Consider the following 27,260-nt stretch of genomic DNA (forward strand, 5'->3'; position numbering starts at 1 on the left):
CTGACCAAATAAATGAAGATAAACACAAAATACTTCAACCAGGGCGTGACAAATTAAGCCAATTTGTATATCGCTAATCCATCACTTAGGCTAGGGTTTGTGCAGATTCACGAGGTCAACGGCGTTCAGAATGAGACTGATATTACGAAATTATTCATTGATGACTGCTATGATCTCAATATATTCTTTAAATTCGGGAAATGGAAACTCATTAAACAAACTTTTCCCATGGTGCCCCAGATTCCTAATGAGTTAATTATTACATGATTTATTTAATTGTGTAATAATTAAACGTTAGGTAATTATTCGATAAATAGCATGTCATCACATTAATTGCAGTCAAGTCACAAAAATGTCTACATAGAACATTGATGTGAATCACACTGCTGCTCTCTCATTTAGCTATTTGCGCCTATTTGCGGCTACTCACAAATGTACTGTATATGTGTATTTTAATCCAATAATGGTAAATCATTGTTTTTACGAGCAGTGGACGGCCAGTGAAAATTGCACCCTTGCAACAGCTGCATAGTGCGGATCCCAGCCTAAGGAATAAAAGTTTCACGGAGTTCCTACCTTCTAAACTCCTCCATGGTATTGTGCTCTATACTGTCAAAAGAAGAAGACCATGAATAGGGATTTTATTGATCAATCAATTTTTTTGCTACTCGCTGTTTATAATCTATGCATAGTCACTTTACAAATTACCCCGACTAACCTGTAACCCCGCACATTGACTCTGCAACGGTACCCCCTGTATATAGCCTCGTTGTTATGTACATTTATTGTGTTACTTCTTGATTGATTTTTATTTAGTAAATACTTTATTAACTCTAATTCTTGAACTGCACTGTTGGTTAAGGGCTTGTAAGTAAGCACTTCACTTTAAGGTCTACACCTTTGTATTCAGTGCATTTGACAAATAGCATTTGATTTGACTTGCTCAAACTCGCACACTTTTGATAGATTTAAAGGGGCAATCTGTACTTGATACATCAATTTAGGATACAGTAATGATATATACCCATTGATTCTTGAAGAACATTATTTATAAATGTATCATGAGCTTAGTTCAACTGTCACAATCCATGAGAAGTATAAGCTTGTTTTTCTCCAATGTTTGTAAACATTGTAAATGTAAAAAAAACACTATAGCCTCATAACATGGTTAAAAAATATTTTCATATAATGGGTGGTCAGTACTTGCATCCATAGCTCTGTCTGTTAATCTGAGAGTGGATACATTTCTCCCTCATATTTTTACCAAAACAGAGTTGAGCTGGATCTTGTTATTGTTTCAGCTGTGGCCCTTTAAACAAATTATCAAGATATCAAAGTGTCACCAACAAAACCGTAAACAATTAGCCCTATAGCAAACGCAGCATATGGCATTATTTTTTCAAATGCAAATAGCACTTTTCGGTAGTGCTCAATCCATGCCATACCATGAGCGCAGCATTTATTTTTCAACTCGAAGCAATGAGCCCAATCTGTCCTCCATGACAACAAAATCATAAACAACAGAATAGGGCAGGCTGATAAGTACTTTGTTTTGGGGTTATGCTCAGGTAAAACCATTTGGCTAATCTATACTTCCATATTTCCAAGTCCTATTCTTAAAGATCAAGTGGTATTAAATGAATTGGAATGACTGGAAATCTGTAGTATAAAGCAATGGGCTACATAACCAACCCATGAAGTAAAATGCAACATCCATTTAAACTCTAACATTAATTACTCTTGCAATAGATGTCGCCATCTAGAAGGCGGAGACTACAGGTCAATCGAAGTTGCCAGGCCATCAGACTGTTAAAGAGTCACCACTAGCTTGCTTCTGCCCAGTACCTTGCCCTGAACTTCAATCACTGTTACTATCCCTGCACCTCGGAGACTGCTGCCCTTTGTACATAGTCATTGAACACTGGTTACTTTAATAATGTTTACATTATTTTTTCCCCACTTCATATGTACACTGAATAAAAATCTAAACACAACATTTAAAATGTTGGTCCCATGTTTCATGAGCTGAAAAAGATCCCAGACATAGTCCGTACACACACAAAACTTATTTCTATGAAATGTTGTGCACAAATTTACTTACATCACTGCTAGTGAGCATTTCTCCTTTGCCAAAATAATCCATCCACCTGTCATGTGTGGCATATCAAGAATCTGATTCATCATTACACAGGTGCACCTTGTGCTGGGGACAATAAAAGGCCACTCAAATGTGCAGTTTTGTCACACAATACCACAGATGTCTCACGTTGAGGGAGCGGGCAATAGGCATGCTGACTGCAGGGATGTCCACCAGAGCCATTGCCAGAGAATGTTGTGCTAATCTCTCTACCATAGGCCGCCTCCAATGTCAATTTTGAGAATTTGGCAGTAAGTCCAACCGGCCTCACAACAGTAGACCATGTGTAACCAAGCCAGATCAGGTGTCTTCACCTGTGGGATCTTCTGAGACCAGCCACCTGGACAGCAGCGTGCCCAATGGTGGCGGTGGAGTTATGGTATGGACAGGTATACGCTACGGACAATGAACACAATTGCATTTTCTCTATGGCACTTTGAATGCACAGCGATAACGTGATGAGATCTTGAGGCCCATTATCGTGCCATTCATGTACCACCATCACCTCATGTTTCAGCATGATAATAGAAAAAGAAAAAAGTACAACATCTTTTGTGTGGCAGTTTAGCAGACGTGTGGAAACAAGGGCGGAACATGCTGTAAAATGCGATTGGTTTGTCTGTGCAGATTAAGATAGCCCGGGCTTGATAGCACGAGGGCTCAACTGTATAACTGTGTTTTGTCACAGCTCGCAATATAATGTGCTCCTCCTGCAAGGTTCCACCCAGCTAACTTCCTGCAGATAGTGAACCCACGGGATGTCTAACATACGGCAGTCGCACCTAAAGCAGTAAAACACGAGATCGCATGACTTATGTACTTTTCCACGACAGGATCTGTATACAATTCCTGAAAGCTGGAAACGTACCAGTTGTTCCACGGCCTGCCTACTCACCAGAAATATTACCCACTGAGCCCGGGATGCTCCGTATAAATGTATTCTATTCTTTATTTAATATAAATGTGTGTTTTCTTCTAATGGCTCTTAAGGGTAAAGTAATCTAAAAGTAATTTAAAGTAATCAGATTGTTACTGAGTTTGGGTAATCCAAAAGTTACGTTACTGATTTCAAGTTTGGACAGGTAACTAGTAACTCTAACAGATTACGTTCATAAAGTAACCTACCCAACCCTGCTCTTCATCTACATCTCTATCATGTACCGCAAAGTGGTGACTCTGAGACAGACAGGCAGGTTGCTGAATGATGAACAGACACTGGACAGGAGTATGCAATCAGTCAATCACCTCTTTATATCATGTCAGATCAAAGACATTGGGAGGGTCAATGCTCGTTATCTTTTGCTTTGGACTTCCACGGGTCCCTGATGGAAGTCTCTTCATGTACTATAGTGAGGACTATGGCTGGACCTGCAAAAGGAACACACCAGCAGATAGCCATTGTTGTCCGGTGACAGTTGGAGGGGGAGGGAATACAAAACAAAGTCTAGTCTCTTTTGGTACTGGAGCAGTATACAAAAAACACATTTTTGTTTCATCACATGATCAGATCATTCTGTGGAACTGAAATTCACATTTTGTACATGTTTGGAACTATAGTTTTTTTGTGCATTTGGGTGTTTGTGAGAAATACAAATATAAAATATATATAAAATATAAAGCAATATGGTATGTTCAAATGTGAAGTACATTCTCTCTCCCTCTTTAGTGAGTTCTATTGGACTTTGCCACCATTAGTGAGTTCTATTGAACCACACAGGGAGTCTCAGTTAAAGGACACTTTGCATTGTTTGAGTATAAATGTATTGATATATCAAGGAATTCATAGCTAAATTGCATATATCATTTTGATGAATGATCCAATTACCAGCTGAGGTAATTGGATAACACACTGGTAATAAAACCATATTGTATTGATGAAGTATGACACAGGGATATATCAATATCTTCCTCCCTTCAACCAGTGCTAGTATGGCTGGAGAATATAGATTACAGGAGCTGATGGTAACAAATAATATCCAAATGTAATATACCGTGTGTTTAACAAAAATATATGATATATAAATGCATCCAGTAGCTGCCAGTAATTGTCATACTCCCATCTTTGTTTATAAGGACAACATGGAAAAACTTTGTGTTTCTGAAAACTTAAGTTCTTTCTATTTTTCAACGACATTATGGTTAACCATCAGCTCATATTAGAATAACTTTTATTTCACAATCAAAAAATGAGCACAAGCTCCAGCTAACTCTTGTTAATTCCCCTATTACAAGCAAAGTTAGGGTCTGTCTGGGGTCTATGTGGGGTCTGTCGGTCTTAGGGGCATAGTCTGCTGTAGAGCCAATGAGAATACAATGTCCTCAGCATACCTATCAAGGATTGGATGGAGAGAATTAATTCTTGGAAGGCTGTGTCAACTCCTGCCCTCACATGTGGCGCATTGAGGATGTTGCCAATTTCACCCTGCACGAGCTGGCTGAGCTGTCAATACTTGGCATTCAAGGCACTGAGAGCTGGGGTGTATGGCCTGGTGTCATACTTTGCCAGTTTCAGTGCACTTGCCAGTTTCAAACGATCCAGGAGCACTTAAAACTTGTTCTGCTCTGAGAGGTGACCATGGTAACATAGGCGGCTGTCTAGGGCCATCTTCAAAAGGATGAAATCACTCTCTCACTTTCGAAGTAGGGCAGATTAGGTCTGGATATAGTATAAGCGGGGACGACAAGGAGCTCTGTCATGTTGGCCCCATTGACCGTGGTAGGGATAGTGAGGGAAACCCTGTTATTTACTGAGTGGAAGCCCGGGAGCATTGCTGTGCTGGTAGCTCCTAGCCAGGGCCAGACTGGGCCCCCAGGCATTCTTCTGGTGGGTGTGGCCCAGAAGGTTGAGGTGGGTTTGGAACCCAGCTAAGCAGGGAAAGCTGGGGTAGGTCGATAATTTGGACCCTACTGGTTATCATTGGAGTCTGAGGTGAGTCCACAACCCTGCTTGGAAGCACCGGCTGAGGTGGGATTTGAGTTTCGATCCCACAGGTGGTCAGCAGACACTGAGGTTGGTTCAAAATCTTACTGGGAGGTGAAGGCGTAGGTGGGGTTTTAGTTTGGACTCCAATGGTCTACGGTGGCTGAGGAGGTTTCAGGTCGGTGTAGGAAAGGGCTGATAAGGTGATGGTGAAGGAGACGTGGTGATGGTGACTGGTCCTGTGAACCATCCGGAAATTGAACCAACGACTCATCATGATTCTGATCTGGATCTTGAATCTGCAACTCTTCCTGGTCCAGAGCTGGATCTTGAACATGTGACTGACCCTCTGACTCCTCACTGACAGAGGATAATGACAACATGACTGCTCCTGTAAGCTCTTCCTCCCGCTGTTGAAGAGGGCCATTAGCTCTATGGTGGGGTCCAGGCTCAACCCTTTGTTGTCATGACAGTCTTTTGGAGAGATTGGAAACCCGAATTGGTCTGCACGGACAAGTTCTGGCCTGGTTTAGATCTTTATCTGCCACCTCTGGAAGCCTGTGTTTTCAGACATGAGTAAGTTGATGGCGGAAAATGTTTTACTTTTAAACTTGTACAAAACAGAGATGCTAGTTCTAGGTCCCAAGAAACAAAGATATCTTCTGTTGGATTTGACAATTAATCTTGATGGTTGTACAGTCTCACACAACTGTGAAGGACCTCGGCATTAATCTGGACCCTGATTTCTCTTTTGATGAACATATCAAGACTATTTCAAGGACCGCTTTTTTCCATCTTCGTAACATTGCAAAAATCAGAAACTTTCTGTCCAAACATTATGCAGAAAATGATGCTCTATTTTCCAGCTACCCGGACAAAGCACTAAATAAACTTCAGTTCGTGCTAAATACGGCTGCTAGAATCCTGACTAGAACCAAAACATTTGATTATATTACTCCAGTGCTAGCCTCTCTACACTGGCTTACTATTAAGGCAAAGGCTGATTTCAAGGTTTTGCTGCTAACCTACAAAGCATTACATGGGCTTGCTCCTACCTATCTTTCTAATTTGGTCCTGCCGTACATACCTACACATGTGCTACGGTCACAAGATGCAGGCCTCCCAATTGTCCCTAGAATTTCTAAGCAAACAGCTGGAGGCAGGGCTTTCTCCTACATTTTATCAAATGGTCTGCCTATCCATGTCAGAGATGCAGACTTGGTCTCGACCATTAAGTCTTTATTTTAATTTTATTTTTTATTTCACCTTTATTTAACCAGGTAGGCTAGCTGAGAACAAGTTCTCATTTGCAACTGCGACCTGGCCAAGATAAAGCAAAGCATTGTGACACAGACAACAACACCGAGTTACACATGGAGTAAACAATAAACAAGCCAATAACACAATAAACAGGCCAATGACACAGTAGAAAAAATAAAGTCTATATACAGTGTGTGCAAAAGGCATTAGGAGGTAGGCAATAAATAGGCCATAGGCGCGAATAATTACAATTTAGCAGATTAACACGAGTGATAAATGAGCAGAAGATGATGTGCAAGTAGAGATGCTGGTGTGCAAAAGAACAGAAAAGTAAATAAAATGCAAACAGTATGGGGATGAGGTAGGTAGATTGGGTGGGCTATTTACAGATGGACTATGTACAGCTGCAGCGATCAGTTAGATTTTTTATTTTTTATTTCACCTTTATTTAACCAGGTAGGCCAGTTGAGAACAAGTTCTCATTTGCAACTGCGACCTGGCCAAGATAAAGCATAGCAGTGTGAGCAGACAACACAGAGTTACACATGGAATAAACAATTAACAAGTCAATAACACAGTAGAAAACAAAGGGGGGAGTCTATATACAATGTGTGCAAAAGGCATGAGGAGGTAGGCGAATAATTACAATTTTGCAGATTAACACTGGAGTGATAAATTATCAGATGGTCATGTACAGGTAGAGATATTGGTGTGCAAAAGAGCAAGTAAATAAATAAAAACAGTATGGGGATGAGGTAGGTGAAAATGGGTGGGCTATTTACCAATAGACTATGTACAGCAGCAGCGATCGGTTAGCTGCTCAGATAGCTGATGTTTGAAGTTGGTGAGGGAGATAAAAGTCTCCAACTTCAGCGATTTTTGCAATTCGTTCCAGTCACAGGCAGCAGAGTACTGGAACGAAAGGCGGCCAAATGAGGTGTTAGCTTTAGGGATGATCAGTGAGATACACCTGCTGGAGCGCGTGCTACGGATGGGTGTTGCCATCGTGACCAGTGAACTGAGATAAGGCGGAGCTTTACCTAGCATGGACTTGTAGATGACCTGGAGCCAGTGGGTCTGGCGACGAACATGTAACGAGGGCCAGCCGACCAGAGCATACAGGTCGCAGTGGTGGGTGGTATAAGGTGCTTTAGTGACAAAACCGATGGCACTGTGATAGACTGCATCCAGTTTGCTGAGTAGAGTGTTGGAAGCCATTTTGTAGATGACATCGCCGAAGTCGAGGATCGGAAGGATAGTCAGTTTTACTAGGGTAAGCTTGGCGGCGTGAGTGAAGGAGGCTTTGTTGCGGAATAGAAAGCCGACTCTTGATTTGATTTTCGATTGGAGATGTTTGATATGAGTCTGGAAGGAGAGTTTGCAGTCTAGCCAGACACCTAGGTACTTATAGATGTCCACATATTCAAGGTCGGAACCATCCAGGGTGGTGATGCTAGTCGAGCATGCGGGTGCAGGCAGCGATCGGTTGAAAAGCATGCAATTGATTTTACTAGCGTTTAAGAGCAGTTGGAGGCCACGGAAGGAGTGTTGTATGGCATTGAAGCTTGTTTGGAGGTTAGATAGCACAGTGTCCAATGACGGGCCGAAAGTATATAGAATGGTGTCGTCTGCGTAGAGGTGGATCAGGGAATCGCCCGCAGCAAGAGCAACATCATTGATATATACAGAGAAAAGAGTCGGCCCGAGAATTGAACCCTGTGGCACCCCATAGAGACTGCCAGAGGACCGGACAGCATGCCCTCTGATTTGACACACTGAACTCTGTCTGCAAAGTAATTGGTGAACCAGGCAAGGCAGTCATCCGAAAAGCCGAGGCTACTGAGTCTGCCGATAAGAATATGGTGATTGACAGAGTCGAAAGCCTTGGCAAGGTCAATGAAGACGGCTGCACAGTACTGTCTTTTATCGATGGCGGTTATGATATCGTTTAGTACCTTGAGTGTTGCTGAGGTGCACCCGTGACCGGCTTGGAAACCAGATTGCACAGCGGAGAAGGTACGGTGGGATTCGAGATGGTCAGTGACCTGTTTGTTGACTTGGCTTTCGAAGACCTTAGATAGGCAGGGCAGGATGGATATAGGTCTGTAACAGTTTGGGTCCAGGGTGTCTCCCCCTTTGAAGAGGGGGATGACTGCGGCAGCTTTCAATCCTTGGGGATCTCAGACGATATGAAAGAGAGGTTGAACAGGCTGGTAATAGGGGTTGCGACAATGGCGGCGGAAAGTTTCAGAAATAGGGGTCCAGATTGTCAAGCCCAGCTGATTTGTACGGGTCCAGGTTTTGCAGCTCTTTCAGAACATCTGCTATCTGGATTTGGGTAAAGGAGAACCTGGAGAGGCTTGGGCGAGGTTGGAGTAGCCAGGCGGAAGGCATGGCCAGCCGTTGAGAAATGCTTATTGAAGTTTTCGATAATCATGGATTTATCGGTGGTGACCGTGTTACCTAGCCTCAGTGCAGTGGGCAGCTGGGAGGAGGTGCTCTTGTTCTCCATGGACTTCACAGTGTCCCAGAACTTTTTGGAGTTGGAGCTACAGGATGCAAACTTCTGCCTGAAGAAGCTGGCCTTAGCTTTCTTGACTGACTGCGTGTATTAGTTCCGGACTTCCCTGAACAGTTGCATATCCCAGGGACTATTCGATGCTATTGCAGTCCGCCACAGGATGTTTTTGTGCTGGTCGAGGGCAGTCAGGTCTGGGGTGAACCAAGGACTGTATCTGTTCTTAGTTCTGCATTTTTTGAACGGAGCATGCTTATCTAAAATGGTAAGGAAGTTACTTTTAAAGAATGACCAGGCATCCTCAACTGACGGGATGAGGTCAATGTCCTTCCAGGATACCCGGGCCAGGTCGATTAGAAAGGCCTGCTCACAGAAGTGTTTTAGGGAGCGTTTGACAGTGATGAGGGTGGTCGTTTGACTGCGGCTCCGTAGCGGATACAGGCAATGAGGCAGTGATCGCTGAGATCCTGGTTGAAGACAGCGGAGGTGTATTTGGAGGGCCAGTTGGTCAGGATGACGTCTATGAGGGTGCCCTTGTTTACAGAGTTAGGGTTGTACCTGGTGGGTTCCTTGATGATTTGTGTGAGATTGAGGGCATCTAGCTTAGATTGTAGGACTGGCGGGGTGTTAAGCATATCCCAGTTTAGGTCACCTAACAGAACAAACTCTGAGGCTAGATGGGGGGCGATCAATTCACAAATGGTGTCCAGGGCACAGCTGGGAGCTGAGGGGGGTCGGTATAGCAGGCGGCAACAGTGAGAGACTTATTTCTGGAGAGAGTAATTTTCAAAATTAGTAGTTCGAACTGTTTGGGTATGGACCTGGAAAGTATGACATTACTTTGCAGGCTATCTCTGCAGTAGACTGCAACTCCTCCCCCTTTAGCAGTTCTATCTTGACGGAAGATGTTATAGTTGGGTATGGAAATCTCTGAATTTCTGGTGGCCTTCCTGAGCCAGGATTCAGACACAGCAAGGACATCAGGGTTAGCAGAGTGTGCTAGAGCAGTGAGTAAAACAAACTTAGGGAGGAGGCTTCTGATGTTGACATGCATGAAACCAAGGCTTTTTTGATCACAGAAGTCAACAAATGAGGGTGCCTGGGGACATGCAGGGCCTGGGTTTACCTCCACATCACCCGCGGAACAGAGAACGAGTAGTATGAGGGTGCGGCTAAAGGCTATCAAAACTGGTCGCCTAGAGCGTTGGGGACAGAGAATAAGAGGAGCAGGTTTCTGGGCATGGTAGAATATATTCAGGGCATAATGCGCAGACAGGGGTATGGTGGGGTGCGGGTACAGCGGGGGTAAGCCCAGGCACTGGGTGATGATGAGAGAGGTTGTGTCTCTGGACATGCTGGTTGTAATGGGTGAGGTCACCGCATGTGTGGGAGGTGGGACAAAGGAGTTATCAGGGGTATGAAGAGTAGAACTAGGGGCTCCATTGTGAACTAGAACAATGATAACTAACCTGAGCAACAGTATACAAGGCATATTGACATTTGAGAGAGACATACAGCGAGGCATACAGTAATCACAGGTGTTGAATTGGGAAAGCTAGCTTAAACAGTAGGTGAGACAACAGCTAATCAGCTAGCACAACAACAGCAGGTAAAATGGCGTTGACTAGGCAACGGGGCCGACAGATAAAACATAAACAAGCAGAATGGAGTACCGTGATTAATGGACAGTCCAGAGTGCATCAGCTATGTAGCCAAGAGATCAGTGTCCAGGGGGCAGCGGTGGATGGGGCAGGGAAGCTGGACTGGCTCAGATAGTTGATGTTTAAAGTTGGTGAGGGAAATAAAAGACTCCAACTTCAGTGATTTTTGCAATTCGTTCCAGTCACTGGCAGCAGAGAACTGGAAGGAAAGGTGGCCAAATTAGGTGTTGGCTTTGGGGATGATCAGTGAGATATACCTGCTGGAACATGTGCTACGTGTGGGTGTTGTTATCGTGACCAGTGAACTGAGATAAGGTGGGGCTTTACCTAGCATAGACTTGTAGATGACCTGGAGCCAGTGGGTCTGGCGACGAATATGTAGCGAGAGCCAGCCGACTAGAGCATACAGGTCGCAGTGGTGGGTGGTAATAAGGTGATTTGGTAACTAAACGGATGGCATTGTGATAGACTGCATCCAGTTTGCTGAGTAGAGTGTTGGAAGCTATTTTGTAGATGACATCGCCGAAGTCGAGGATCGGTAAGGTAGTCAGTTTTATTAGGGTAAGTTTGGCGGCGTGAGTGAAGGAGGCTTTGTTGCGAAATAGAAAGCCAATTCTAGATCTGATTTTGGATTGTAGATGTTTAATATGAGTCTGGAAGGAGAGTTTACAGTCTAGCCAGACACCTAGGTATTTGTAGTTGTCCACATATTCTAGGTCGGAACCGTCCAGGGTGGTGATGCTAGTCGGGCAGGCGGGTGCGGGAAGCGAACGGTTGAAAAGCATGCATTTGGTTTTACTAGCGTTTAAGTGCAGTTGGAGGCCATGGAAGGAGTGTTGTATGGCATTGAAGCTCATTTGGAGGTTTGTTAGCACAGTGTCCAAGGAAGGGCCAGAAGTATACAGAATGGTGTCGTCTGCGTAGAGGTGGATCAGGGAATCACCCGCAGAAAGAGCGACATCATTGAGATATTTTTATTTTTTTGTTTTTATTTGACCTTTATTTAACTAGGCAAGTCAGTTAAGAACAAATTCTTACTTTCAATGACGGCCTAGGAACAGAGAAAAGAGTCGGCCCGAGAATTGAACTCTGTGGTACCCCCATAGAGACTGCCAGAGGTCCGGACAACGTGCCCTCCGATTTGACACACTGAACTCTGTCTGCAAAGTAGTTAGTGAACCAGGCGAGGCAGTCATTAGAAAAACCAAGGCTATTGAGTCTGCCGGTAAGAATACGGTGATTGACAGAGTCGAAAGCCTTGGCCAAGTCAATGAAGACAGCTGCACAGTACTGTCTTTTATAGATGGCGGTTATGATATCATTTTGCACCTTGAGCGGGGCTGAGGTGCACCCGTGACCGGCTCGGAAGCCGGATTGCACAGCGGAGGAGGTACGGTGGGATTCGAAATTGTCAGTGATCTGTTTAACTTTCGAAGACTTTAGATAGGCAGGGCAGGATGGATACACTGTAGGTCTGTAACAGTTTGGGTCTAGGGTGTCACCCCCTTTGAAGTGGTGGATGATTGCGGTAGCTTTCCAATCTTTAGGGATCTTGGACGATACGAGAGGTTGAACAGGCTGGTAATAGGGGTTGCAACAATGGCAACAGTTTTAGAAAGAGAGGGTCCAGATTGTCTAGTCCAGCTGATTTGTACGGGTCCAGGTTTTGCAGCTCTTTTAGAACATCTGCTGTCTGGATTTGGGTGAAGGAGGAGCTGGGGAGGCTTGGGCGAGTAGCTGCGGGGGAGGCGGAGCTGTTGGCCGGGTTTGGAGTAGCCAGGAACAAGGCATGGCCAGCCGTTGAGAAATGCTTCTTGAAATTTTCGATTATCATGGATTTATCAGTGGTGACCGTATTAACTATATCCTGGAGAGGTTTTCACAACGTTGATTGATTGACTCTGATCTAAAGGACAAATTAACTCAGTTATTTATTTTTTTTTGATTGCTTAAGCATGATTTTCAAAACAGGGCCCGTGTTTTCAAAACACTACACACAATTAGCACAACCACACACCCAATTAGCAAAACACTATAAAAACTATAAAAACACTAAAAAAACTATACACTTCTTTTTAAAAACCACACTTTTATCATATGAAACACACGTTTCACATTACTATACTCTGTTTGCACGAGTTACACTCTGCTGTGATAAACCTAAAACACTTTTAGCACTTCTACTTCCATATGATTAGAGTAGGCTACTATCAACAAAGTACAAATATAATGTAAATTCACCAAACACTACACAAGACCAATGTTGCAGACTGAAGAAACTCATTTATTTCTCAACACGCCCAAAATGTTGACATGGAGATTCATAATACTGTAACCAAACGTCACTTTACGTATTGTAAGTTTAAAAAATAATAATAATAAATAACTAGACATTGTCTCTTCGCCTAGCTGGATCTGGCCAGAGAATTTCATCAACATCGCAGGCAATGTTGTCATTAGCAAGACACCTTGGAAAGAAACGTCTTGAATGACAAATCCATCCTTGCATTGCTGCTACCTCCATCTGGTCACAGGCCTCCTCCATGGCTTGGATGAGGGGTACCTCAGCCTGGAGACGGAGATCATATACCTTCCACCGCCATGCCGAGAAAAACTCTTCTATAGGGTTGAGGAATGGAGAGTATGGTGGAAGATATAGGACGGTGAAATGTGGATGTTTGCTTAAACCAGATCTGAACCAGACCAGAGCGGTGGAAAGACACATTGTCCCAGACAACAATGTATTGCATATGATCGATTTGATTTGCTGCTGTTATGTTGTGCAATTGGTCCAAGAATGTAAGTATGAGTGCTGTGTTGTAAGGGCCCATATGGGCATGGCGGTGGAGGACCCCATTCTGTGTAATGGCTGCACAGAGTGTTATATTACCCCCACGTTACCCTGGGACATTGACTATAGCCCTGTGGCCAATGATGTTTCTTCCCCTCCTTCGTGTTCTCGTCAGGTTGAACCCAGCCTCATCTACGTAAATGAACTCATGCTGGATCTCCTCTCCATCCATTCGTAAAACTCTCTGAAAAATAGTGTCGGGCAAAATTGTGTAGTTCAGTGTAGATCTAGTACACATATTACAGTACAGTAAAAGATTGAGACAGTATGCAAGATCACACTGCTAAAGTGAATACATACCTCTGCATAATCATGCCGCAGTCGTTTCACCCTTTCAGAATTGCGCTCGAAAGGCACTCGATAAATTTACTTCATTTGAATATGTTTTCTTTAGGATGCGTGGCAGTGTTGCTGTTGAGACCTGATGGATATCGTTGAAAAGGGCGTGGTTATTGACAATGTTAGCTTGGAGCTGCTTGAGTGTTAGTAAACATGGTTTTGGCCAACAATGCTATATCTCCCTCTCTTGCTGTTCTGTGAACATAGGAGGCCTTCCCCCTTGTCGTCCCTGACCCTCAATCCTATGTAGGAGAAAAAACTGTATACAATAGTACACTAATTTCACAGGAAAAGGTAACAGAAGTGCTGATAGTGCATAGAATACAGTACAGTAAGCAGTTACTGAAACCGTGCAGATATTTTTGATATGATGATATTTTTACAATACCTATTTTCCAGTCTAAATGTTCTCATCACACTTACCACTGTATATCGGCTTAGATTTGCCTGTACTCGCAGTCCAGCCTCCCTCGGCGTCAGGCCGTGGTTGACAACGTGGTCAACCAGTGTTGCGCGGATCTAATTTGTCAGATTCGGTCCTCTTTGAGCACCTTCTTGTCTTCCTCTTCCTCCTCCTCGTCATCCTCCTCCTCGTCTTACTCTTTCTCTGACTCTTTACATTGTGTTTGAAGACCGATGAACTCACCTGCTGCTTTTTATAGTGCTTATGCACCTGATTGGTGTGTCTACAATTAATCAAACGAGTGTTTGCACACCTGATGACTGTGTTGAACCAATAGGTTGGAGGGTGTGGTAATCTGACAGTCAGTGCTTTGGTATTGCAAGGACGTGACTTCATGATAGATGTTTGTGTGTAATGTATGTTAAGTGTGTTTAGTGTTTTGCAAATCACTGTGTGTAGAGTTTTGCAACAAGTGTGAGGTTGACAATGTGCTTATCGTTGTGCAAATATGGGCTGATGTTTTGCTTCTTGAGTGTAAGGTTTTGCTAATAGTGTACTACTTTTAATTTTAGTGTGTAAGCAATCCAAAAAAACTGTAACAAGTAAAATTTGTTGCAGATGCTCTCAGAGGTCTAGGTTTCTTGTGCCAAACAGCCTGTATAACATGGGGAGTGCCATTGAGGACTAATATGTCCAGGATACTGGGCAGTACCATGTGAGATTATATGGGTACCTCTGAAGATACATTGTGTATTTTAATCTTTTTGTACCCCCGGGAACAATACTGTACCCTAACAGAAGCCTTTTTTTTCTGTGTGTGTGTGTGTGTGTGTGTGTGTGTGTGTGTGTTTTTGTGTGTGTGTGTGTGTGTGTGTGTGTGTGTGTGTGTGTGTGTTTCTGAGAGTGAAACCTCATACTGTATGTTGGTGTGTCCAGGTGGCCTGCCGTTCCCTCTCCGGTGTGAGGGATTATCCTCAGGAAGTGCAGTGGAGCAACAGTAATACGGAGCTTATTGTAACTGAGAGTACAGGTAGACATTCATACACACATTGAGCTATGGAGCTATTGAACTCATGCATTTGGAACAAATCATCTCTTTTGAGGTTGGGAGGATTTGGGGTTTTTCTGTTTTTGGCAATGCTTACAGGCGGTCATTGACCATCCTATTACAATATGGAACATGTCATCATAGTAAACCATCATCAACTTCGTTTGTTTCTTTTCTTAGGATAATAAAGATGTGGACCAATCCACTTGTCCCTTTTCCACTCGTCATTGTCCTTTTGCAGTATTAATATTGCAAACAATGGAGAGAGAAAAAAGTTATACATTGTGATCCCTACCAGGGAATTACATAGGATACATTGTGATCCCTACCAGGGAATTACATAGGATACATTGTGATCCAGGGAATTACATAGGATACATTGTGATCCAGGGAATTACATAGGATACATTGTGATCCAGGGAATTACATAGGATACATTGTGATCCAGGGAATTACATAGGATACATTTGTATCTTCTTCACTCTCCACACACACACACTTATGGTTTTGTGAACATGAGGATTTCATTTTAATCATGGCAATGGGACTGGACAAGCTGATGGAGAAGGCCTTGGCCTGGTTGATTCTTCAGAGTGAGTTACTTTTGTTTGGTACATATGTAATGTGGCCCGGTTAAGAGGATGGTTACTACATGTTTGCAGAGGTAAACGGCCAGTAGACCGCTTCCTAACACACACAGACGCACACACAGGGTGTTTTAAGAGTGTAGAGGCAGACATGAGCCTAAGGTGTGGGTGTTACATATATTTACAGAGAAATTAGAAACATTACAAGGGATGTATTGTAATCGTTCATGGGGGGGGTGCCTTGTATGTGTCTGCTTCTGAGGGTGTGTAGGATTTTGGAATGAGGACAAGGGGTGAGGACATGTGTGTGAGTGTGAGGGGGAAGATGGTATGGGGTCTAGGTTTTAAGAGGGGTGTTAACATGTGAGGGGGGGGTTGGAGAGGGATCTTTCTTTAGCCTTTTAATGGGTGTGGGGTGCACTGATGACAAAGACATGGATTAGTTATATTAACCATGCTAGAAGGATGGGTGGATTATGGATGAACAAATGGATAATGAACAGGACTTAAGAAAAAAGTAAGGGGTAGAGAGTGAAAGGAGAGAGGAATGCTTAATAAACACACCTATCTACTTAGCAAATACATGCATTTTACTATTAATATAATCTGTATAGGAAATAGAACATTTCCAGTTCATTTATGGGATTTCTATTCACTTCCTAAATGGACTGAATTGGAAATTGACTTAAACCAAATTCTGCTGAAATCCATCCTATATGACCGATGTAAGTGGAAGCAGTAGTGATAACTGCACTTACTGTTATCATGCTATAATGGTCTGATGAAGTGTAATCATGAAAACCATTGACAGACAGACCGACCATCAGGGGGGAGTATTGTAAGGATCCCCTCTTTTCATTTGTGCCCCCTGCATGGTTAATCCCCCAGCCAGGTCACTCGTAATAAAAGTCCATATTGGACGTCCATTCACGTCTGGAGATGACATGGAAACCAGCCAGTAGGGGCAACAGCTGTTACCTTCAGGTAGTTTTCAGTTTTGCTCGGGCAGCGTTTCCCAAACTCTGTCTTCAAGATCCCAAGAGGTGCACTTTTTTTCTTATAGCACTACACAGCTGATTCAAATAATCAACTCATCTTCAAGCTTTGATCATTTGAATCAGCTGTGTAGTGTTAGGACAAAAAACAAGACGTGCACTCCTTGGGGTCCTGAGGATCGTGTTTGGGAAACGGTGTGCAAGGGTGTTGGGGATGGCGGATGGGCGTAAGCATCTACCTCTGATTCCAAACATTTCAAATTGTAATCCAGCTTGTTTTTGAGTTGTATGTTTTAAGCCTATCCCAAACCTTAACCACTTGGAGTTAATACTGTCACGTTCTGACCATAGTTCTGTTATCTTTGTTTTAGCAGGGTCAGGGCGTGAGTTGGGTGGGCAGTCTGTTTGTTTTTCTATGTTAGTTTTTGAGTTTGGCCTAGTATGGTTCTCAATCAGAGGCAGCTGTCAATTTTTGTCCCTGATTGAGAATCATACTCAGGGTTTCAGTAACCTTAAACACTTCAAAATGTGACATTTGCTACAACATCGAAATGTGACGTGAGAGAGAGAGAGAGAGAGAGAGAGAGAGACCACTGGCATGGAGAAGTCATTATTTTCATTTGTATGAACTCCAGGTCATAACGCATCATTCTGCTCTTGGGTAACAGATAAAGAGGGGGGAAAGGACAGGAGGACAGACAAGTGATTATGATACACTTGGGTGATAAGTAAATACAGCCTACATCCAAATACTGATGTCGCTATGGTTTCTATTATGCAGATGAGACACACACGCACAGCATCCAGGTTGTGATTACATTTGCCGGTGCATGATCCATTTCAAAATCTTAGCCGTTTTCATTTTATGCAGCTTTAATATGGATCATGTCCCCCATCGCTTAATCTGGAGAAATCTGAGCTGAGCCCAGCCAGGCATGGCAGGCAGGCTAACAGCTGACAGGCTACACCAGCTCTATACAGGCCAGCCATTGGGATAAATCTGTATTTACACTGAACAAAAATATGAACGCACATGTAAAGTGTTGGTCCCATGTTTCATGAGCTGAAATAAAAGATCCCAGAGAAAAAGCTTGTTTCTATGAAAGATTGACATCCCTGTTAGTGAACATTTCTCCTTGGCCAAGATAATCCACTCACCTGACAGGTTCTGAGGGAGCGTGCAACTGGCATGCTGACTGCAGGAATGTCCATCAGAGAACCTAATGTTAATGTCTCTACCATAAACTGCCTACAACGTAGTTTTTGGGAATTTGGCAGTACGGCCAAACAGCCTCACAACCGCAGACCACGTGTATGGAGTTGTGTGGGCGACCGGTTTACTGATGTCAACGTTGTGAACAGAGTAACCCATGGTGGTGTTATGTTATGGGCAGGCAAAAGCTAGACAATGAACACAATTGCATTTTGTCGATGGCAATTTGAATGAACAGAGAACCTGAGGCCCATTGTTGTGCCATTCATCCGCTGCCATGTTTCAGCATGATAATGCACATGTTGCAAGGATCTGTAAAGAATTCCTGTAAACTGACAATGTCCCAGTTCCTCCAGGGCCTGCATACTCACCAGTCATTTCACCCATTGAGCATGTTTGGGATGCTCTAGATGGACGCGTACGACAGCGTGTTCCAATTTCCTAACAATATCCATCAACTTCACACAGACATTGAAGAGGAGTGGGACAACATTCCACAGGCCACAATCAACAGCCTGATCAACACTATGTGAAGGAGATGTCGCAATGCATGAGGCAAATGGTGGTCACACCAGATACTGACTGGTTTTCTGATCCACGCCCCTACCCTTTTTTTAAGGGACTGTATCTGTGACCAATGCAGATAATTGACCAACAGATGCATCTGTACTCACAGTCATGTGAAATCCATAGATTAAGGCCTAATAAATGTATTTCAATTTCCTTATATGAGCTGTAACTCAGTAAAATCTTAATTGTTGCATGTTGCATTTAAATGCACTATTACACACATCGATGTTTTTGCCCTGAGCTATGCTATCTTTACTTTACTATCTTTACTTGTTTTGACAAAACAAATAAGTATAACACTTTTAAATTGACTGAAATGTGTTTTTCCCTGGATTGATGGGGCACCACGTGGTTTTGGATATTTCACATGACGTTTCAGCATGTGGACTTTCACATGTGATCACATAACCTTTCACATGTAAAATCGTGTGGTTTTAGAACACTTCACGTGATGATATTTCACATGTGATCACATAACCTTTCACATGTAAAATCGTGTGGTTTTAGAACACTTCACGTGATGATATTTCACATGTGATCACATAACCTTTCACATGTAAAATCGTGTGGTTTTAGAACACTTCACGTGATGATATTTCACATGTGATCACATAACCTTTCACATGTAAAATCGTGTGGTTTTAGAACACTTCACGTGATGATATTTCACATGTGATCACATAACCTTTCACATGTAAAATCGTGTGGTTTTAGAACACTTCACGTGATGATATTTCACATGACGTTTCAGCATGTAGATATATTTCATATGATATTTCCTTAGGTGATGCCCTGCAAACACAAATGAGTCATCAGCATGTCCCCAGAACATCACGCAGTTGCAGTGTTTAACATTTAATTTTGACACACTTTAACTAAATTGTGTTTTTTCATACAGTAATTATTATTATCAACATGTCCTCACCTGCGATTTCAACTCACAACCTCTTTGTTCACAGCATTCTGATCTTCCTGCTACGAATGTCTGTGTCAATAACTTATTTCACCCGTATCTCAGCTTGTTAAAAAATACACACAAAAAAAGTACTATATTTATTATAATGAGGATTAACATTAAAGCAGAATAAAATGTCCCACCAATATTAGACAACTATACAGAAAACCCTCAAATCGTTAAAATAAGTCAATGAAATGAATGATGAGAGAATAGTTAGATTAACTGATAACTAAAAAAGCAGTGTAGATAGCTCTCTTTTGTGAAGTGCAGAGACGTATTATAGGTAAGGAATCTGTAGGGTTCTTCTGAGAATTATACAGACTTTGTGGCGCAACAGAAAGATCAAAAAACTAAATCCAAAGGTTGTGAGTTCAAATCCCAGGTGGAAACATATTGAACAGTTAGCACTAAGCGATCATAATCTTAAAACTCCCATTTCATTACTTCCCTCAGATATGAAATAGCTGTTTTCACATGTGAAAACAAAAGAGACATATGAGGTCAGTTGTTTACATGTGAAACCATATGTTCACATGTATAACATTTATAGTTCACATAGAGTTCACCACCTTTTCAAGTGAGGATAATAACATGTTTTCACCTCATGTGAATTGTATAACATTTATAGTTCACATAGAGTTCACCACCTTTTCAGGTGAGGATAATAACATGTTTTCACCTCATGTGAATTGTATAACATTTATAGTTCACATAGAGTTCACCACCTTTTCAGGTGAGGATAATAACATGTTTTCACCTCATGTGAATTGTATAACATTTATAGTTCACATAGAGTTCACCACCTTTTCAGGTGAGGATAATAACATGTTTTCACCTCATGTGAATTGTATAACATTTATAGTTCACATAGAGTTCACCACCTTTTCAGGTGAGGATAATAACATGTTTTCACCTCATGTGAATTGTATAACATTTATAGTTCACATAGAGTTCACCACCTTTTCAGGTGAGGATAATAACATGTTTTCACCTCATGTGAATTGTATAACATTTATAGTTCACATAGAGTTCACCACCTTTTCAGGTGAGGATAATAACATGTTTTCACCTCATGTGAATTGTATAACATTTATAGTTCACATAGAGTTCACCACCTTTTCAGGTGAGGATAATAACATGTTTTCACCTCATGTGAATTGTATAACATTTATAGTTCACATAGAGTTCACCACCTTTTCAAGTGAGGATAATAACATGTTTTCACCTCATGTGAATTGCAGATTCACATGTGAAAAACTTCACTTGACAATCGAATTTGCACTTTTACAAAACTTGGTTTCATTGGTATCACATGTTGAAATTTTACATTCCCATGTTGTCATATTTATTTCACGAGATCATGCTTCACATGTGCTCAAATGTGATGGCATGGTTTTTCCACGGTTTTCTTATGAGTTCTACGTAAGGGCACACAGCAGAGCGAGAGAGCAATGATGTGGTGCACATATCTGCACATATGTGAAGTAGTATGCAATTCTCAGGGAACACTGAAAGTAGGCTCATGAGCAGGTATACAAAAGTACCAGAGAATCTCTTTTAAAAAATGTAAAGCTGAAAAGTCTTGACTCAATAACTATTCAACCCCTTTGTTATGACAAGCCTAAATAAGTTCAGGAGCAAAAATGTGTTTTACAAGACACATAATAAATTGCATGCACTCACTCTGTGCAATAATAGTGTTTAACCTGATGTTTTCATGACCACCCCTCTGTACTCCAAACAAACAGGTAACTGCCAAAATAAAGGAAACACTTGAGTAAATGAGGAATACAAAGTATATTGAAAGCAGACGTTTCCACGCAGGTGAGGTTCCTGAGTTACTTAAGCAATTAACATCCCATAATGTTTCGGGGCATGTACTGTATAATGGCTAGAGGAATAGATCTGAGACTTTGAGAGGGGTCTCCAAGGATCATAAGTGCTGTATCCCTTTCCTGCAGTCAAATGACCTTGTGGCCTCATGGTTGGAATGGTATTCATCTTTATCATCATTTCATAATGAAAAAAAATCTGTATTTTTATTCCTATATTACATATTAGATCACTAAAAAATACAACTTTTACATTACTGTGTCGTTGACAACTAAAATGGTTTGGCATACTCGGTATTCATATCCCAAAATAAAGAAATTATCTCACTACAATACATTTTAATAAGTAAGATCTTCTACCATGGAAAGGAAAATAGCTTGTCATTTCTGTGGAAAACTCTCCCTGATTAACTCTTTACTAATATTCAAGTTGACCTATTTGCTTATGGCCCTGCCCACAAATAACAACCTTTTTTTTTATTATATGAGGAAAAATGTTCCATCTTATTTGGAATGGCAAGCCAGACAAAATTAAATGTGCCTATTTATATAATGAATATGAATTCGGATGGCAGAATTTATTAAATGTTAAAGCATTTGACCTATCACTAATGATTTCAGTCATACAAAAGCTATACTTTAATCTGAACTGGTTCTCTAGCAGATTAGTAAGAATGTCTCACCCCATGTTCAAGAATGGCCCTTTATTCATACTACAACCTCTCAATTTCAGTTATTTGAAAATGAAATAATCTCCAAAATATTGCTATTTTAAAATTAGCCATAGAAAGTTGGTTGTAATTTCAGAAAAGACAGAAAAAATATTACAACAAATATTACTTTGAAACTCAAATATAATAAATGTTATTTTTGGAAGAAATTTTTAAAAACGGTATAATCTTTGTAAATGATATCATAAATATATGAACATTTCTGTTCTATCCAAAATTACAACCAACTAATTGCAGCCTTCAAGGCCTACCTTCAAACTCAGTGCCTCTTTTCTTGACATCATGGGAAAATCAAAAGAAACCAGAAAAAATTGTAGACCTCCACAAGTCTGGTTCATCCTTGGAAGCAATTTCCAAATGCCTGAAGGTACCACGTTCATCTGTATAAACAATAATACGCAAGTATAAACACCTACACCTACTCATTCAAGGGTTTTCTGTGAACATAGGGTTTTCTTTATTTTTTTACTATTTTCTACATTGTAGAATAATAGTGAAGACAACAAAACTATGAAATAACATAGGGAATGACATAGTAACCAAAAAATTGTTTAAAAAAATACTAATCTTTTTTACATTTGAGATTATGCCAAGAATGTGCAAAGCTGTCATCAAGACAAAGGGTTGCTACTTTGAAGAATCTAAAATATATTTAGATTTGTTTAACACTTTTTCTGTTCCCTACATTATTACATGTTATTTCATAGTTTTGATGTCTTCACTATTATTCTACAATGTAGGACATAGTAAAAATACAGAAAAACCTTTGAATGAGTAGGTGTGAACTTTTGACTGGTACTGTATATATTTATAAATAAAAACATACAGGGGATTGGAAATGATGCAGATAATTACATTGATAGAAGCCACAATATATGTTGAAATATTAAAGCTGATCCACCGCCTAAAAAAATGCCCTGCAAAGAATGGGAACCTATTGGAGATGGGTAAAAAATAAAATATAAAGCAGCCATTGAATATCCCTTTGATAACTACAGCGCATTTGGAAAGTATTCAGACACCTTGACTTTTAACATGTTTTGTTACGTTACAGCCTTATTCTAAAATGGATTGAATAAATAAAAATCCTCAATCTACACACTATGCCCCATAATGGCAAAGAAAAAACAAGTTTTTAGAAATGTTTGCAAATGTATTAAAAATAAAAAAAACATACCTTATTTACATAAGTTTTCAAATCCTTTGCTGTGAGTCTCGAAATTGACGTGCATCCTGTTTACATTAATCATTCTTGAGATGTTCTACAACTTGATTGTTGTCTACCTGTGGAAAATCCAATTGATTGGTTATGATTCGGAAAGGCACACACCTGTCTATATAAGGTCCCACAGTTGACAGTGCATGTCAGACCAAAAACCAAGCAATGAGGTCGAAAGAATGGACCGTAGAGCTCCGAGACAAGATTGTGTTGAGGCACAGATCTGGGAAAGGCTACCGAAAAATGTTTGCATCCTTGAAGGTCCCTAAGAACACGTTGGCCTCCATCATTCTTAAATGGAAGAAGTTTGGAACCACCTAGACTCGTCCTAGAGCTGACCGCACGGCCAAATTGAGCAATTAGGGGAGCAGGGCCTTGGTCAGGGAGGTGACGAAGAACCTGATGGTCACTCTGACAGAGCTCCAGAGTTCCTCTGTGCAGATTGGAGAACCTTCCAGAATGACAACCATCTCTGCAGGACTCTACCAATCAGGCCTTTATTGTAGAGTGGCCAGACAGAAGCCATTACTCCGTAAAAGGCACATGACAGCCCTCTTGGAGTTTGCCAAAAGGCATCTAAAGGACTCAGACCATGAGCAACAAGATTCTCTGATCTGATGAAACCAAGATTGATCTCTTTGGTCTGAATGCCAGTGTCACGTCTGGAGGAAACCTGGCACCATCCCTACGGTGAAGCATGGTGGTGGTAGCATCATGCTGTGGTTCACCTTCCAACAGGACAACAACCCCAAGCACACAGCCAAGACAATGCAGGTGGGGCTTCGGGACAAGTCTCTGAATGTCCTTGAGTGGCCCAGCCAGAGCCTGAACTTGAACCCAATCGTACATCTCTGGAGAGACCTGAAAATAGCTGTGCAGCAACACTCCCCATCCAACCTGACAGAGCTTGAGATTATCTGCAGAGAAGGATGGGGGAAACTCCCCAAATACAAGTGTGCCAAGCTTGTAGCTTCATACCCAAGAAGACTTGAGGCTGTAATCGCTGCCAAAGGTGCTTCAACAAAGTACTGAGTACTGGTCTGAATACTTATATAAATGTGATTTTTTTTTTTTTTCTTCTTTTTAATAAATTTGCTTTGTTATTATTGGTTATTGTGTGTAGATTGGTGAGGGAAATAAACATTTAAAATAAGGCTGTAGTGTAACAACATTTTGAAAACGGGGTCTGAAAACTTTACGAATGTATATCCCGTTACTCATCAATATGAAAGCAGATCTAATTAAATGGAGCGCCCATAACTCTTACAGGTAGAATAAACCTTCCAGACTTGGAATTGTTTCAACTCACCACCCAAGACTCTTACTAGCGATACATAGTTTAATACACTAAAGAGTAACAAACAAGAGGGACATATTGAAGATGTGCTCATCCCCAGAATATTTTCACGAGTATATTTTCAAAGGATAAATGACATTAACAACTTCATAGTTAATGAAGAAAATGAAATGTATTCTACAGGATCCAACATCCCAAAAAACACAACCCTATGGAACAATCCTAGCTTTTCAGAATTCACAGACAAATTGGTCCACATAGAAAAATAAATGTATAGAAACCGTAAATGACTGCTGTAAAGTGCAACATTTATGGGCGGAGTTAGAATGTAAATGTACTTCTAATCTGTCTGTCTGAATATTTCAAGACATGGCATATGAGGGTGCAATGAGATTCCCGATACTTTTCTTGTCAATCATCTTGAAAAAACAAATATTTTAAAACTCCAGCCAGGACACCCGTGATACAAGTCAGTATTTGACATCCATCCATGTCTGAGGACATCTGCAGATGATGTGGAAACTGGCCACAACAGTGAGCACTGTTACCTTCAAATAGGTTTCGGTTTTGCTAGGGCGTTGTAGACGGGGATTTTTTCATTTTACCTTTATTTAACCAGGCAAGTCAGTTAAGAACAAATCCTTATTTTCAATGATGGCCTAGGAACAGTGGGTTAACTGCCTGTTCAGGGGCAGAACGACAGATTTGTACCTTGTCAGCTCGGGGATATGAACTTGCAACCATTTGGTTACTAGTCCAACACTCTAACCACTAGGCTACCCTGCTGCCCATGGCAGAAGGGCTTAAGCATCTGCCTCCGATTCCAGTTTGCAAGAATTATATTTTTGTTTTAAGCCTTGCCTGAACCATTCAGAGTTAATGCCTAAACTTAACATTAAACACTTTTAAATTTTACTTTTGAAAAACTTGAATGAACGTATAATTCTGATGTAAGACTCAGAGCTAGTTGTATGAACGTATAATTCTGATGTAAGACTCAGAGCTAGTTGTAAAAACTTTAACACAAATGTTCTGATGTAAGACTCAGAGCTAGTTGTAAAAACTTTAACACATGTCAAATGCTTTATTGTCTTGGGGTTGAAAATGTGTGGGCGACAATAAATGGTGCAATTTGAGGTCATGTGGCTGAGAGTGATGCGAGCGCTGGAGATCAAATCAAATCCAATTTTATTGGTCACATACACATGGTTAGCAGATGTTAATGCGAGTGTAGCGAAATGCTTGTGCTTCTAGTTCCGACAATGCAGTAATAACCAACAAGTAATCTAGCTAACAATTCCAAAACTACTACCTTATACACACAAGTGTAAAGGGATAAAGAATATGTACATAAAGATATATGAATGAGTGATGGTACAGAGCGGCATAGGCAAGATGCAGTAGATGGTATCGAGTACAGTATATACATATGAGATGAGTATGTAAACAAAGTGGCATAGTTTAAAGTGGCTAGTGATACATGTATTACATAAAGATGCAGTAGATGATATAGAGTACAGTATATACGTATACATATGAGATAAATAATGTAGGGTATGTAAACATTATATTAAGTAGCATTGTTTAAAGTGGCTAGTGATATATTTTACATCAATTCCCATCAATTCCCATTATTAAAGTGGCTGGAGTTGAGTCAGTGTGTTGGCAGCAGCCACAGTCTGATGGCCTTGAGATAGAAGCTGTTTTTCAGTCTCTCGGTTCCAGCTTTGATGCACCTGTACTGACCTCGCCTTCTGGATGATAGCGGGGTGAACAGGCAGTGGCTCGGTGGTTGTTGTCCTTGATGATCTTTATGGCCTTCCTGTGACATCGGGAGGTTTAGGTGTCCTGGAGGGCAGGTAGTTTGCCCCCGGTGATGCGTTGAGCAGACCTCAGTACCCTCTGGAGAGCCTTACGGTCGTGGGCGGAGCAGTTGCCGTACCAGGCGGTGATACAGCCCGACAGGATGCTCTCGATTGTGCATCTGTAGAAGTTTGTGAGTGCTTTTAGTGACAAGCTGAATTTCTTCAGCCTCCTGAGGTTGAACAGGTGCTGCTGCGCCTTCTTCACGATGCTGTCTGTGTGGGTGGACCAATTCAGTTTGTCTGTGATGTGTACGCCGAGGAACTTAAAACTTACTACCCTCTCCACTACTGTTCCATCGATGTGGCTAGGGGGTGTTCCCCTATCCACATCGTTTCCTGAAGTCCACAATCATCTCCTTAGTTTTGTTGACATTGAGTGTGAGGTTATTTTCCTGACACCACACTCCGAGGGCCCTCACCTCCTCCCTGTAGGCCGTCTCGTCGTTGTTGGTAATCAAGCCTACCACTGTTGTGTCGTCCGCAAACTTGATGGTTGAGTTGGAGGCGTGCGTGGCCACGCAGTCGTGGGTGAACAGGGAGTACAGGAGAGGGCTCAGAACGCACCCTTGTGGGGCCCCAGTGTTGAGGATCAGCGGGGTGGAGATGTTGTTACCTACCCTCACCACCTGGGGACGGCCCGTCAGGAAGTCCAGTACCCAGTTGCACAGGGCGGGGTCGAGACCCAGGGTCTCGAGCTTGATGACGAGTTTGGAGGGTACTATTGTGTTAAATGCTGAGCTGTAGTCGATGAACAGCATTCTCACATAGGTATTCCTCTTGTCCAGATGGGTTAGGGCAGTGTGCAGTGTGGTTGAGATTGCATCGTCTGTGGACCTATTTGGGCGGTAAGCAAATT

Source organism: Oncorhynchus tshawytscha, linkage group LG28, assembly GCF_018296145.1.
Source record: "Oncorhynchus tshawytscha isolate Ot180627B linkage group LG28, Otsh_v2.0, whole genome shotgun sequence".
NCBI classification, from domain to species: Eukaryota; Metazoa; Chordata; class Actinopteri; order Salmoniformes; family Salmonidae; genus Oncorhynchus; species Oncorhynchus tshawytscha.